We start from the raw sequence: 15,223 nt of genomic DNA on the forward strand, positions 1-15,223 counted from the left end.
GGAGCAGTGATGAAGCAGTGACTGATTGAGCAGTGACTGAGCAGTGATTGAGCAGTGACTGATTGAGCGGTGATGGAGCAGTGATCACTGGAGCAGTGATGGAGCAGTGATGGAGCAGTGATGGAGCAGTGATGGAGCAGTGATTGAGCAGTGATGAAGCAGTGAGGGAACAGTGATGGAGCAGTGATTGAGCAGTGAGTGAGCAGTGACAAAAGCAGTGATGAAGCAGTGATGGAGCAGTGATTGACGGAGCAGTGATTGACGGAGCAGTGATTGAGCAGTGATTGACGGAGCAGTGATTGACGGAGCAGTGATTGAGCAGTGATTGACGGAGCAGTGACTGCACTCCGGTCTCACCCGCCCGCCCAGCCCAGCGCACAGCGCTTAGAGCAGAGCTGCCCCTGCAGGCAGTGCCCTGCGCAGCCCGTTCCGCATCCGGCCGCGGGGCCACCGGCGGGGCTGTGCTTGGCTGCGGGACACCCGCGGGGTGCGTGAGGCCCAGCTCTGCTCTGCTCTGCACAGCCCCGGAGCTGCAGCAGAGGGGAAGAGCAGGAGCACAGCACGGGGGCTGTCCAGAACGAAACCGGAGCGGAAGGGGGGGCTTTGGGAGCTCTCAATGCTCCATTGAGTGAACAAGGGTGGTCAGAGAGGGTCTGCAGCCAGGGCAGGGGCTCAGCACCAGCCTGGGCCTGCAAGAAGAGAGGTTTTACCTGGTTTCCTTCCCTGCCACAGGCTTGTGGGTATTATCCCTCTCGTTGCTGCTTCTGAGCTGTCACCACTCAAAGCAATGGGAGAGAGCCCTGGGGCCGGAGCAGGGCACTGAGAGCTGGACCCCTGGGGTCTGTTCACTGTTGTAGGGCCCAGGAGAGAAAGACCCAAGTCACTATTTCACTGTCTCAGTCACTTCTCTGCTCCGTGCCTCAGTTTCCCCACTGGCAACTGGAAAGTGAGAATCAAGCCACATCCTACCAGAGCAATGCAGAGCAATTCCTGCATTCCATTGATGGGGCCTGAGCTATGCCTGAGGCAGTCCCATTGCTCCAGGACCCCTGAACGTGCCCATGCACCCATCCCTCCCACTCCATCACACTACCCCATAAGCCCTGAATGACCAGGACCAATTTCTTACAGCAGGGCCACAGCCAGCCCTAAGGCTGAGGAATTCCCATAGGAAGCTCTGCATTGGCTTCATCTGCTGAGCAGCACCACACCCCTTGTCCCATTGAGAAAGCCCAGGCAGGACCAGCAACAGGATCTCAGGACCCCCTCCGGGCTGCTGGGGACAGTCCTGCAAGGATGCTGAGCCAGCACAGCATCCAATAGACCCAGCTGCTGCTACCGGGGCTGGCGGACTAAAGGCAGCTCCTGTTATCTGGTGGGCTGCATCTACGCAGCCGAAGCACAGCCATCTCCAGGCAAAGCCCTATCAGTTTCAACTGCAAGAGGCTTCCCAAACGTGATCTCAACCTCTGTCTGGAGCCAAGGATTGAAGCCTCAGCCCAAGCGTGGCGAAAGGAGCCATCAGACGGCCAGGACGCGGCCCATTGCGAGCCACAGCTCAGGGACAGCCAAAGCCGGGTGCTGAGAGCAGGGGCTGATGCTGTGGGGCCGGGAGGCTCCCCAGGGACACGCTCCCGTCTGCAGGCGGGCCGGGGCAGGCCGAGCCCCGCACCGCGGCTGAGGCTCCGCATACCTGAGCCGCTGCCTGAGGGTGCGGAGCCAAGTGTGAGCTCCAGGCTCCCTCTGCCGGGCAGGTGGCTCCACTGCACGGGAGGCAACGCAAGCTCTGGAGCCAACATCCCCATCCCCATCCCCATCCTCATCCCCATCCCCATCCCCATCCCCATCCCCATCCACATCCCCATCCTCATCCCCATCCCCATCCTCATCCTCATCCCCATCCCCATCCTCATCCCCATCCTCATCCCCATCCTCATCCCCATCCCCATCCTCATCCCCATCCACATCCCCATCCCCATCCCCATCCACATCCCCATCCTCATCCCCATCCACATCCCCATCCTCATCCCCATCCCCATCCCCATCCTCATCCCCATCCCCATCCCCATCCCCTCATGTCCTGGTAGAACTCCAGCCTGTCTGGCCTGGGTTCATTCACCACACACACACTGAGATCCCATCCCTCCGCTTCCAATCGGGCTGGGGATCTGCTTGGGGAAAGCAAATCCATTCTCAGCAGAGCTGCTGGGGGTGAGCAATCCCTCCCTCAACACCTCAGATCCCACCAGCACAGGGAATGGAGCCGGGACATTCCCTCCTTGGGGCTGGCTTTGGTGGAGGGGGGATGCTGCCAGCCCCACACTGACACAAGACAGGGACCCTACAGAGACCCCACTTGTGTTGTGCTCTAAGGGCTAAATCCTGCAAGAGAACACCAAAAACAACCTTATGAAGGGATAAGCCATGGTTTCCCTTTGGAAACAGCTTCCAGCCCATTTGCTCCCCATCAAAGAGCCATCCATGTGGGAGCATTGCTGGTTCTTCTCCCACCTCTCCTTTTCCTCTAGATGGAGGGATGCTCCCCTGGACAGAAGCAGAGAGCACCCAATAGGCTCCCATTAAAACCAGTCACAGACTGGTCTGTAGCAGGGCCCTGAGCAGCCAGGCTCACAGAGACAAGCCAATGGAGACGGGGGAAACCTGGCACATGCTGAGCTCACCATATGAGCTCCACATGTTAAATGTGTGGGAAGCGGGATGGAAACGTGCTCCTGGCATGGAGCAAGCATGGCCCAGAGCTCCAGAGCCTTCCCACTGCACCAGGACCCACTGAGGGCAAAGAACACCCCTTGAGCCCACTCTAGTTTCCAGCCCGGTTTAATGCACCAGTCCCACACAGTCCCTGTGTCCAGAGCAGCTCCGAGAGGCAGGGGACAATGAGGAGGAGAAGGATGAATCCTGCAGGGATCTCCCAGAGCTGACTCCTGGGCACAGCCGCTTCCAGGGACTTATCCCAAGAAATCAGATGTAGGGACAAGGAGCCAAGAGCTCCATTTCCCTTCCCTGCATGCTCTGGAACAAGACCGTGCCTCAGTTTCCCCTGTTTGCTTCCACCTGCAGTTAAGATGCGATGAAGCTGAAGGGGGTAAAATGCAGTTTTCCTACCCCAAAACCCCCACCCCAGCCCAGAGCACGCAGGAAGGAGGCAGTGATTTTGTGCTGCCCCTACCCTCCAGATCAAGGGGCACCCTGAGCCCACCCAGCTCGTGGGGGACACAACCCCAGCCCCATTGAGCACCCACACGCTGCAGAGCCAGGGCTGTGCTGTCCCCAGGGCCTCACCTGCAGGCAGGGCAGGGCAGGGCAGGGCCGGGTGGAGGCAAACATGCCCGACCCCATCGGCAGGGAGGAGCAGGAGCAGCCGGTGCCGGCTTTTCTCACCATATAAGGCCAGGTTTGGGGCTCCATGAGCAATGTGGGGAGGAATGTGCACACCTGAGCCCTGCCCAGCACACGGAGCACCTCACACCCGGTCCTGCACCGAGCTATCACAGGCACAGCATCCCAAAGGGGCTCCCCGGTCCTGCACTGAGCCATCACGGGCACAGCATTCCAAAGGGGTTCCCCGGTCCTGTATCCCAGCCATCCTGGGCACAGCATCCCAAAGGGGCTCCCCAGTCCTGCACCGAGCCATCATGGGCACAGCATCCCAAAGGGGCTCCCCGGTCCTGTATCCCAGCCATCACGGGCACAGCATCCCAAAGGGGCTCCCCAGTCCTGCACCGAGCCATCACGGGCACAGCATCCCAAAGGGGCTCCCTGGTCCTGCACCGAGCCATCACAGGCACAGCATCCCAAAGGGGCTTCCCGGTCCTGTATCCCAGCCATCACGGGCACAGCATCCCAAAGGGGCTCCCCGGTCCTGCACTGAGCCATCACAGGCACAGCATCCCAAAGGGGCTCCCCGGTACTGTATCCCAGCCATCACGGGCACAGCATCCCAAAGGGGCTGCCCGGTCCTGCAGCCCAGCCATCACGGGCACAGCATCCCAAAGGGGTTCCCTGGTCCTTCCTGCAGCCCAGCCACCATGGGCACAGCATCCCAAAGGGGCTCCCCAGTCCTGTATCCCAGCCATCACGGGCACAGCATCCCAAAGGGGTTCCCTGGTCCTGCAGGCCTCATGGCACAGCATGCCAAGGGGGCTGCCCGTTGCTGTTGCATTGGGCACGCATCCCAAAGGGGTGTTGGGTGGGTAAAGGGGCTCCCCGGTCTGTATCCCAGCCATCATGGGCACAGCATCCCAAAGGGGCTCCCCGGTCCTGCAGCCATCATGGGCACAGCATCCCAACGGGGCTCCCCGGTCCTGCACCGAGCCATCATGGGCACAGCATCCCAAAGGGGCTCCCCGGCCCTGCACTGAGCCATCATGGGCACAGCATCCCAAAGGGGCTCTGGGGATGCGCTCAAGGCTTCGCTTCAGGGGAGCTGGATCAAGGGGGGGACCTGCTTGGGATGCCTGGGGACTCCCAGCAGCACAAACCCAGGGTGTGATGGGGCTGGCAGCCCCATAGCCCAACATCCCCCAGTGCCACATCCCGCTGCCGCAGCCCAAGGTGAAGGACACGCTTGGCCCATCACAGAGCCAAAGCAGACCCCAGGCAGGAGGGACAGGAGAGGCACTGAGGTGCCCACAGCCCCTCGGAGCTGTCTCCGCGGTGGCTCCGTGCCCTGACCAAAGGAGGCCGGGGATTGCAGCGTTCCCTTGTTGTGGTGCCAGGAGCCGGGCTCCAGCGCTGTTGTGTCAGCTCCTTGCCCCGGGGCCGCAGGGTGGGAGCACCGGCAGGTCCCACACCTCTGCCTCCAGCCCTGCCAGGGCTGCTGCTTCACCACCCTCCCCACCCAGCCCCAGCTCCTGCCCATCCACAGCCTCACCTGAACTGGGTGGCAATGGGGTGGCCATTTGATGTGTGCCCCCCTTTAATCCCTGCAGCAGGACAGAGCCCGGTGTTGGGGCAAGAAGGGTGGGAGCAGCGTGTGCGGGAGGCAAACCAGGCTTTGCCAGCACCTCCTGCCCTGCTCTCCCCTCCACACACACACAGAGCAACAGGGGAACAAGGACAGGGGGCAGAGGGGCAGCAGCTCTGCCCACAGACAGGGACAGGATGTGTTGGTGTACGGATTGAGGCCCATGCTAACCTCCATCAGGTCACAGCAGAGATGGGGATGTTCCTCTTTGCAGCATGAAGGCTTGGGAAGGCCAGGCTGGCCCGAGTGCAGACATGATGCCAAGGCCAGATGTGGCGAGCTGGTGCCCATGGTGCTGAGTGAGCACAGGAAAGCAGACAGGACAGGTTAGATACAGCAGTGATCAGTGCAGCTCCGATCAGGGCTTGTCTATAGGTTTCATATGCTCCAAGCTCAGTGTGGCCCAGGGACCATTTACAGTCTCACACCATCATCTCCACTCTGCATAGATGCTGAGTCTGAGACAGCTCCCAAAGGCTGGCCTGGGCTGCAGAGCATCCCTGATGCTGAGCCTTGCTGGCAGGCACTGCTGACAGCCTGCTCTTGGGCTTCTGCAGGTACTCATAACCAGAGCTGGTAACTGGGGTTCGGTTCGTTGTCTGCTCAAGAGGTGATGCTGAAGCCTCAGCTCCTCACCCTCTTTGCTGCTTCAACAACAGGCATCCCCCAGCATCCTCACCAGAACACCCAAGCACTCGTGGTGCATGTGAGGAGGTGGCACACGTCCTCCCTTGGGAAATGGAGATGCTCCATGCCCAGACCACCCAGTTCTCTCCCATGCACAGCCCCACGGGGCAGCCCCCAACCCTTACACAGCCCCTGGAAGGCACAGAGGGGCCCGGAGGAGCTGGGGCAGTGCCCAGCACGCAGGGCATGGCACAGAAAGGGGTTGAGGTTGCAGGTTGGACGGGATGAGTCACAGCAGGATGGGCAGCCCAGCGCCGGAGCAGCCTGCTCCACTCTCCACCCTTGGGAAGCTGCTCCCCGTGGGAACCGGGATGCCACAGGCAGCCAAGCCGGTACCAAAACACGGCTATTGCTGAGAGGAGATTAAAACTCTCCGTCCCTGCAGAGCAATGACTTAGCAAGAGCAGCAAAAGCCCCGAGCTCAGCAGGTCTGGGTGCTCCAGATTGGCTGCTGGGGCTGGCAGGAGCCCGGTGGCCCGGAGCCAGGGATTCATCACACACTGGGAACGCCGCTCACCCGCTCCTGCCGGGGCCTGCGCTGTTTGCGAGAGCTCCCGGGCACACCCTGCAATTCAGGGCTTTGGAAACGAAGCACCTGGGGATGAAGGAGGGGGGGGAGAAGGAACCACTTCAGAGCTGAGGAATCCCAGCCCTGAGTCACAGCAGGGCTCTGACGCAGGGAGCGGGGCTGGGAATGATGGGAAGAGGGTCAGGGGAGGGCAGCCTGCAGCCCCTCTGTACAAAGCACAGAGCCAGCGTCCCCATGGTGCCATCAGAGCCCAGCTTCTGCCCATGGAAATGAGCCCTTCCCCAGTCCCTAATGTGCCCAGCTTAACCCACCTCTATGGCTCTGAATCAGCTCCAGGAGCGATAGCCCAGTGCAACACCAACCCCTGGCCAGCAATCCCTGACCACCCCATAAACGTTCACCCCTTTGAGCTGCCCCAACACACACAGGAAAGAGGTTTACACTTAAAAAAGGGAAGAGAAAACATCTGGGGCTCAGTTTCCAGCTCTTCCAGAGCCTTTTCATGCAGCCAAAGCGATCTTTGTGCAGGGTAAGAACAGCAGGGCTGAAAGACACCGCTACCAACAGAGGAACCCTCATCTGGAGCCTTCGTTATAGCTTGCAGGGGTTAGAAATACAAGACAAGGAGTAAGACATCACCGATTCAGATCTACAGGCACAGATCCACTCCAGGTTTACACCTGCCTGTCCCACTGTGCTCAATGAGGTGTAAATCCAGCATTGCCCCAGCACTTCACTGCATAGAAGCTCGGGTAACTTCACTAAGTCACTGATGCTGCACCAGTTTATCCCCAGAGCACCAGCTCTCCCAGTGGGTGACACTGGTTTAAGTCTTGATGTCAGGGCAACATGGAAGAACTCTTCTGGTTCAAGCCTACCAACAACAGGAAACCCTCAGAACACTGGGAGCCCACAACACTTAAAACTACACAAGGGGACACAACTCCAAAGGTCTTTTCCTGCTATAGCAGCAGCCCACAAAGGCACTAAAAGATCCTGGGGTTCATTTTAGCCTTGGATTTGCCATGAGGAAACCTGAAACTCAGCAGCTCTTAAGAGCCAGACCCCAGGCAGCATCAGACACATGGATGCTGCTCCGTCCTCATGTCAATGCCTTCTCCAACCCGGTTCTGAGTGCACCAGGGTGGTGTGGAGTGTGGATGAAAGAGAAGGGCTCCATCCATCCATCCATCCATCCATCCGTCCATCCATGCTCTGCTGGCAGCTTCCCAGCCAGCTCATACTCATGGCAACAAACACCTATGGGACGTGTTGAGACCTGAGCACTGGATTCTGTTCTCCCTGGAGGAGTCGCCCACGTAGGTATCTGCAGCGTGCACATTATACAACACACGTTATGTAGGGCACAGCCACAGAGCATCCAGAGCAGAGCCCCTGACCTTGCAAGTGGGCATCCCAGGTGCACCAAGCACAGGATCCAGGGTTGGCAGGACTGAAGTTCAACACAAAATACCTTCCTGCAACAAAGAGCCATGAACTTCCCCCTTGCTCAAAGGTTCTCAGCCCATGATGAGGCCTTAAGTAGAGGACAAAGCAACCCATGGGCACCTCCCGACCATGCAGCAATGCTCCAGCCCTCTGCACTGGTTAGAAACCTGGCTCACAACTGGGAAATGCCTCTTGGCTGCAGCTCCCATCCACTGCTTGGCTCTGGGAAGGGTCAGCATTCCAGTGTCTCCTTCCTAAGGTGGGCTGAGCCACCCCAGTCCTCTTCCCACCCCAGGAAAGAGCCCAGTTCTTCACCCAAGCAAAGGAAACCACCAGCAGCAGCTTGGTCATGCTTGTCCATCCAGGTCCTCACAAGAGGCAGCATCAGCATAGCAAGACTTCTGCTGCTCCTGAGCCTCCCCAGCCCCTGCCTTCCTCACAGCCCCAAGATTAACCTTAGGTTGGTACCTGGATCAGGTACTTGCCAGCACTGAGAGGATGGAGCTGTTGGGACCAGCTTGGGACTGTATTGAGGATGCTCCTGTCCACAGCTGGGATACGGAGACTTAAATTCACCTGCCTGTTCCAATGCCACACCATCACCTCGCTCCTGATTTAAGCTACGAACACACACAGGCATCTGCCCCTTCTCTGCCAGCTTAAACCTAAGTGGAATAAGCAAGCCTTCAGTGAGCACTGGCTACAAGCAGCAGTGGGATCAGACTCCAGTGCGTTCCATGGAGCTGCACTGGGCCCCTCTCAGGGTTACTTTTGTGCCAGTTCCTCTGGGATTTACTGAGAAGTCTGGGCTTTTCACAAAGCATCCCAGCCACGCAAGGAATGGGGTGGGGATGTTTTGACATGGACTCTTGGATGACTTACAGATCCCACCCAGCTCCCTCCGTGCTCACCTTTTAATGCTCTCTATGTGCTCTGATTTCTCAATCACAGCAAGCAGAGAGCAATGCAGACAGCATTAAAACACACTGCAGGGAGCATCCGCTGCACAGAGCGGTGTCAATGCACACGTAGTGCTGCTCAGGGAAGGTATGGGCAGCTGCTGCAGGCTAAAGGGTTAAACCAAAGCAAAAGCAGCCTTCCCAGTGCTGGCTGGAAGGGAGGGAGGACTTAAAGGGGTCTTCTCTCTTCAGTTCTATAGAGCTCACAGAGGGAGCAAACACTGCCCAGATCACAATGAATACACACAGGTTGTGCCCAGGCCTGAGAGCTGTGTGTGGAACCCCACTGATGGTGTGTGTGTGTGCACATGGGAGCATCTCTGAGCCTCACTGTGCGTGTGTGTGTGAGCATCTCTGAGCCCCACTGATGGTGTGTGTGGAAGCATCTCTGAGCCCCACTGATGGTGTGTGTGGAAGCATCTCTGAGCCCCACTGATGGCGTGTGTGGAAGCATCTCTGAGCCCCACTGATGGTGTGTGTGGGAGCATCTCTGAGCCCCACTGATGGTGTGTGTGGAAGCATCTCTGAGCCCCACTGATGGTGTGTGTGGGAGCATCTCTGAGCCCCACTGTGCGTGTGTGTGGGAGCATCTCTGAGCCCCACTGTGCATGTGTGTGGGAGCATCTCTGAGCCCCACTGATGGCGTGTGTGTGGGAGCATCTCTGAGCCCCACTGTGCATGTGTGTGGGAGCATCTCTGAACCCCACTGATGGTGTGTGTGGAAGCATCTCTGAGCCCCATTGCCTGGCTGGGCGTGCTGCAGGTGAGGCTGGCACCAAGGCTGACAACATTCCTCAGTTAAATCCTCCCACAGCGGAGAACCATTCCAGTTCTTCCTACATCTTCACCAGCAGCTGCCTCTCGCAGAGCAGAGCAGACACTAATGCAGATGCACACAGCTGCATCTCAGCGCTCAGCATTAAGCAGCTTCGCAGGCACATGTGTTTAGTCTGCAGCAAGATCCAAACCCAGCTTCAGAAGGGAATCTCACAAGTGGCCTTTATTCCTCTAAAGCACATCCCAGCCTCTCCATTTGAATCCAGAAACCAGCAAAACTCAGCAGCTCTTCACCTCCAGAGCTCTCCTGCAGGGCCATAAGCAGTGGGACAACCCTGGGGAAGATGCCTGCAGGAGCCCGACACAACCAGTGCTCCCATTCCATTCCCAGGCCCTGGTGGGAGCGTCCCTGAATCCACATCATAGAATGGTTGGGTTTGAAGGGACTTTATGATCATCCAGTTCCAGCCCCCTGCCACGGGCAGGGACCCCTTCCACTGGAGCAGGGTGCTCCAAGCCCCTGTGTCCAACCTGGCCTTGAGCACTGCCAGGGATGGGGCAGCCACAGCTTCTCTGGGCACCCTGTGCCAGCGCCTCAGCACCCTCACAGGGAAGAGCTTCTCCCTTATCTCCAACCTGAGCTTCCCCTGTTTCAATGTGAATCCATCACCCCTTGTCCCATCGCTCCAGTCCCTGATGAAGAGACACAATGATCCATCACTGCATTAGAGCCCAATCACACCCCATGGAAGGGCAGGGGCCCTCCTGCCAGTGTAATGGGAGTGTTGGGGCATTCTCACATGTGGAGGTGCCCATTACAGTCACAAACAGCTCATCTCTTGCCTTTTCCTCTCCCCCAGCCCCTCATTCCAGACCAAGCTGCTCTTTGCCCCCCTCACTGTCCCCCTGGTTCCTGTTTGCCATCGTGCCACCACAGCGCCATGTCCTGCTTTATTGTACAGCTCAGGTACATGGCATGGGAACACCCCCCAAAATCAGATCTGCAGTGATGCTATTGGAGGTCAGATGTGTGCCTGTGGCCCACAGCAGGGTCTCATGCAGAGCAGTTCCTCTGATGGGGGGTATGGGCCATTGTCCTACCACAGGGGCAAATCTGTATTCCTGTTACAGGATACACACAGGCACATCCCAGAGAGAGGAACCAGGGTGAGCTGCTCACCCAGACCTCCTCTATGAGATCCAGTGGCCCCTTTGACTCTTATGGAGCAGAGAAGTGCTAAGCCTTCAAGACAACCCTTAGACAACATGGCTCAAGGTGCTGCAATAGCGACTGATGGACCCATGTGCCAAGCAGGGAGTTGAAAGGAAGCAGGTTCTGCACCAACCACTTGCTCCACTGATGACAACTGTGACCATGGTCAATGCACAGGGAGCATGAGGCCCTCTGGAAACCTCCACGTACCTCCTTGCTATGTGACTGCTCTCCACCTTGTCTCTACATACACAACATTATCAGGTTTACTATGGCTTTATGAGCCTCTACACACTCAATAACGCAGTCCTTTGCCTTGCAGTTGTGCCAGCTCTTTATAAATCCTTAATACTCTTCCTTTAGAACCTGGAAGAGAACCAGGCCACCTCGACCAGCGTTGTTTGCTGTAGTTTATAGCTTACAACTCCTTAAAAAGCCTTTCCTCCTTCTCGCCAGCCCTCTCCCCCTTCTGAGTCATGCTTGGCAGTGCCTGAAGTCAGCACTTCACCCAGACCAGCTGGAGCTGGTCCCTGCCATGCAGGCAGACACTTACACACGGAGCAGGAACAGCGACCAGCCCCGACCTGCAGCCTTGGCAGAGAGCAGAGCCAATGGGCTGGTGACAGCAGCAGCCAGAAACGCAGATCAAGAGAGAACAGGGAGCAGCAGAGCAGCTCCTGCCCTCCGCCTCCCCCCAGGGCAAGGAGCGGTGTTTGGGACACTCACTGCTCACCTGGGAAACCTGCACCAGGCACAGAAAGGCCCAGCACAGGCCAGGTTGTTCTGCTTTAGTCTCCAGCTCAAGTAAATGCCTTGGGAACCCCCCCAGAATCAGCTCTGCAGTGATGCTCTTCGAGGTCAGATGAGATTCCTACTTCCAGCATCAATGGTACAATCCTCAGGGGGAAGAGCTCATAAATACAAAGGTATCCCAGGAATATCTGATTTGATTCCCAAGTCCCATCCACAGTTACTCCCCTTTCCTTCCTCCTCCTATCCAAAGCAGCTACAAGGCTCCTGTGAGGTCCCTTTCCCCTCTCACCAAGCCAGAGCCTTCCAGACAGCATCTTTTCCACTCAAGGCCAAATGCTCGACTCCACATTCCCATGCTCTCAGGTTCAACACCTCTGCTCCTTTATGGCTTCTCCATGCAGTCAGTGCTTGCCCTGAGCACTGTGATGGGAGTGATGGGAGGGAAGGAGGAAAGTCCCTCAGGTTGGCTGAGGCAAGGTGGGAAAGCTGCTTTCCCAGGTCATTGTGGCTGCCCTGATCCAAGGACAGAGTTGCCCACAGAGGTGATGTGCAGGGGGCTTGGAAGGGATCAGGGCAAACCCAACCCAGTTCTCAGGCATCAACTGTGGCTGTTCTGAGGGAGGCCAAACACCGCCTCTGTAAGGAATGGTTAAGATGGGGAGTTAAAGCTTAACCTGAGTCAGTAAGGAATGCACTGCAGGACAATGAATAATGCAGCATCTGCCCTGCTTAGCCACCCTGGACAACAGGAGTCAGCACTGGCCAGGCTGGGAATGTCCAGATGGAGAATGCAGTGGTTACAGCAGCTAAGCAGTCCCAGGGAAGCCAAGAGCCTGGATAACAGCCACCAACATTCCTCACAGCCTGTAAATGCTGCCCTGCTCACTCACTGCCTCCATGCACTGCAGCAGCGAGGCCTGATCCCAATGGAGCCCCACAGAGGAGCCCTCCTGCCCTGGTATCACCAAGGCACTCCAGCTGCAGAAGGGGATTGATGGTCTCTAGGTAGAGATTGACACCAGACCCACACAGGGCAGCTCCCATCCCCTGCACCCATCTCTGCTCCTGCTGTGTCACCAGCTCTGATGGGACACGAAGGTGCTGCTGTGTTAGGGGGGTTTGTCCTAAAACCTTCACTCTCTCCCATGTGCTTCCTTCACCACATGCACCCGAGGAGCTCTTCCCGCATGGAAGCCACTTCAGAGATGAGCTTTTCCCACCACCAGCTCACATGCTTGAAGCAGTGATCTAGGAGGGAGCTGAGATTAAAGGGACACGTAAAGAGCAAGAGATGAGCAGTCTCAAGGGCCAGGCAGGAGAGGAGCCGCCCTGCTTACTGCTGCCTTTTGATCTGGCAGAGAACCCCACGGAGCTGCCCTTCTCTTTTGATGTGTCAGCCTTGCAGCTTGTTCTCTCGCAGGGGGCCTGTTGCAGCACGACTGCTCCTGGCTTGGAGCTGCTGGGGCAACAAACCTGCACTTCAGCAGCTTCTGTGTGTTCCATGGGCTTGGGAGCCGCTGGGTTGACCCCAGTGGTGGAGGGGAAGTGAGGAGGCCAAGGAGGGACACCACCCTCCCACTAAGCTCTAACTAAATCCTTGTCACTCACGTGGAAGACTCATAGATTGCTAATGCAGCAATAAACCAGAAGTAACCAGTATGGAATCATGAAGCACCCCATACCAGGAAACAGAGCAGAGCATCTGCAGTGCCTGTGTAATCTTTGGCCTTAGATGAAGGGGGGTTTAATCAGTTACAAAGACTCTTATCTAAAGTGCGTTCTGCTATGGGTGAGATCCCTCCTTGCCTCCCCTGCTTCACTGCAAGGGCCCCACACTACAATGAATGAGGCCAGAAAGCTTCACCACCTCTTAAAACGCTCTCACTCAAAAGAAAGGCAGAGCTCAGAGTCAAGCCACTCTGCTGAGGATCCAAGGATCAGTTGTGTTTAAGGTTGGGACTAAAAACCCAGGCAGCTGATAAGCATTGCATAAGGCAGACCTACAACTGACTGAGCTCTGTGTGTCTGGGCCCAACAGAGCAGGTCTGCACAGCATTCTGGGTTCAGGGTTGTGATAACTCCAGCGCTTATCACCCCACGTCAGGTTGTGCTTCCCATAGAGCAAGATGAGAAGCCCAAGGAAAGGAGCAGCTTGGCCAGGGTCTGCAGCCTGAGATAGGAACCCACTCTTCTAACCTCCAGCAAAGGTCTTTCAGCCATGAGCACCCCCAGTTCTGTCAGAGCGTTCTGAGCATATCCCAGCCCCAGGGAATGACCCCAAGCCTTCCTCATCCAACTGGAAACCCCTTTGGAGTCCAAACCTAATGGGTGACCCAGCCCTAAAGGACACTCCCACATAATGAAATGCAAGAAACTCAGCTTGATCGATAAGAGAATCAGTGGCAAAGCTTCTGCCCATAGTGCTCCAAGGGATTCCTATGCCAGGGCCCGTGGGAAACCACCACGGTAACACAAGTGGGTCTGATAGGAAAACTGAGGTGCCTGCAACAAACCCCTGAAGACCAAAGAGGGAATGCAATGGCAGGACAGACTTCCCACACGCTGCTTATCTGTCTCAGCTTCCCCACTAGGTCCAGAGAGACCTGAAGAGACCATTCCCCCCAACAGCCATCAAACCTCAGTGTACACGGCTGAGCTGCCTCCACTTCCATAACCAACGTAAGGAAGGGAACAGCTCATCCTTTTGATCCCCTCTGACCTCCCCTGACTCCTCACTTCCAAAGCCAAACAGGCCCAGCCTCCAGCCCTTGTCCACAGTGAAACTCAGACTCACACCTTGGTTTTGTGGTCACCTTTCCCACCGAGCCCCCACAGCTCTTTCCTCCCACCAGCACCCCACTGAATGCATCCAGACTTTGCAAGGGAACTGGCTGAGCCCTGGGATCAAACAGACCTCGGGTGTTTGGTTTGTGGCTGTTCCTTTCCCAGGTTTCCACACTGCCAGCAGCAGCTGCCCATGTTTCCATGGGTGGACACCTCTCACTTGTCTCCTTTAATTCACAGGCAGCAAAGTGCCAGGAAGAACAAGAAGGAACTTGCCCTCAGCTGAGCAAAGGAAATCCGAAGATCTGCAGCCTCTGCCATAGAAGCCTGTAGGGACAAGTTGCTGGGTTCCAGCTAGAGGAAGCTGCTTATGGGTGCAGACACGTTGCTGCCAGCTCTCTGTTCCTCAGCTCGATTCCTCCACTCTTGGGCTGCTCACACGTTCTGGGGAAAGCTGAAGTAAAGCATTTTTAGACCAGGTCACCCTTTAGAAATGCTGATGAGCAGCGTCTGTGAGGCTCTCGGTGCTTGTGTGTGTGAGAGGGAAGCACCCAGCAGGGAGAGCTGCTCACAGCAGCCATTGCTCAGGCAGCTGTCAATGTTAACGTGGTAAAATTGCTGCTCTTGCACTACATTTACACACTAAACTCTTCCCCACTGAGTGCATCCCTTGTACTCATCCAGCACAAGAATGCAGGAAGCAGCAACAGGCTCTAAGCATAAGCAAAAGCTCAAGTTAAGAACTTAAAAGAATAGTAAAACCAGGAGCTCTCATTGACTCTACCTAAATCTCACTTCCCACAGGAGCTAGAAGCAACTGCAGAACCATCTGGAAAGTGGAATCTCCAAGTTCTCACCCCCAAGCTTTGATGCTGGCTTACACACAACTTGATGCTTCACCTTTTTCCATGCAGGGAAGGGGCAGAGTGAGCTGTGAGTTGCTACACAGCAGTGGCGTGAGGCTTGGTTAGTCAGAACACTTTGAAGGTATGGGACCTAATTACTACCTGAAGTGCTGCAGTGATTATATGAGCAGAGGCACAGCTCACAGCTGATGATACAGCTCAGCTCTGGATTTCACTCTC

Source organism: Neopsephotus bourkii, unplaced genomic scaffold (assembly GCF_033783945.1).
Source record: "Neopsephotus bourkii isolate Nb327-2 ecotype Australia unplaced genomic scaffold, CSIRO-AGI_Nbou_v1 NB_309, whole genome shotgun sequence".
Lineage (NCBI taxonomy): Eukaryota > Metazoa > Chordata > Aves > Psittaciformes > Psittacidae > Neopsephotus > Neopsephotus bourkii.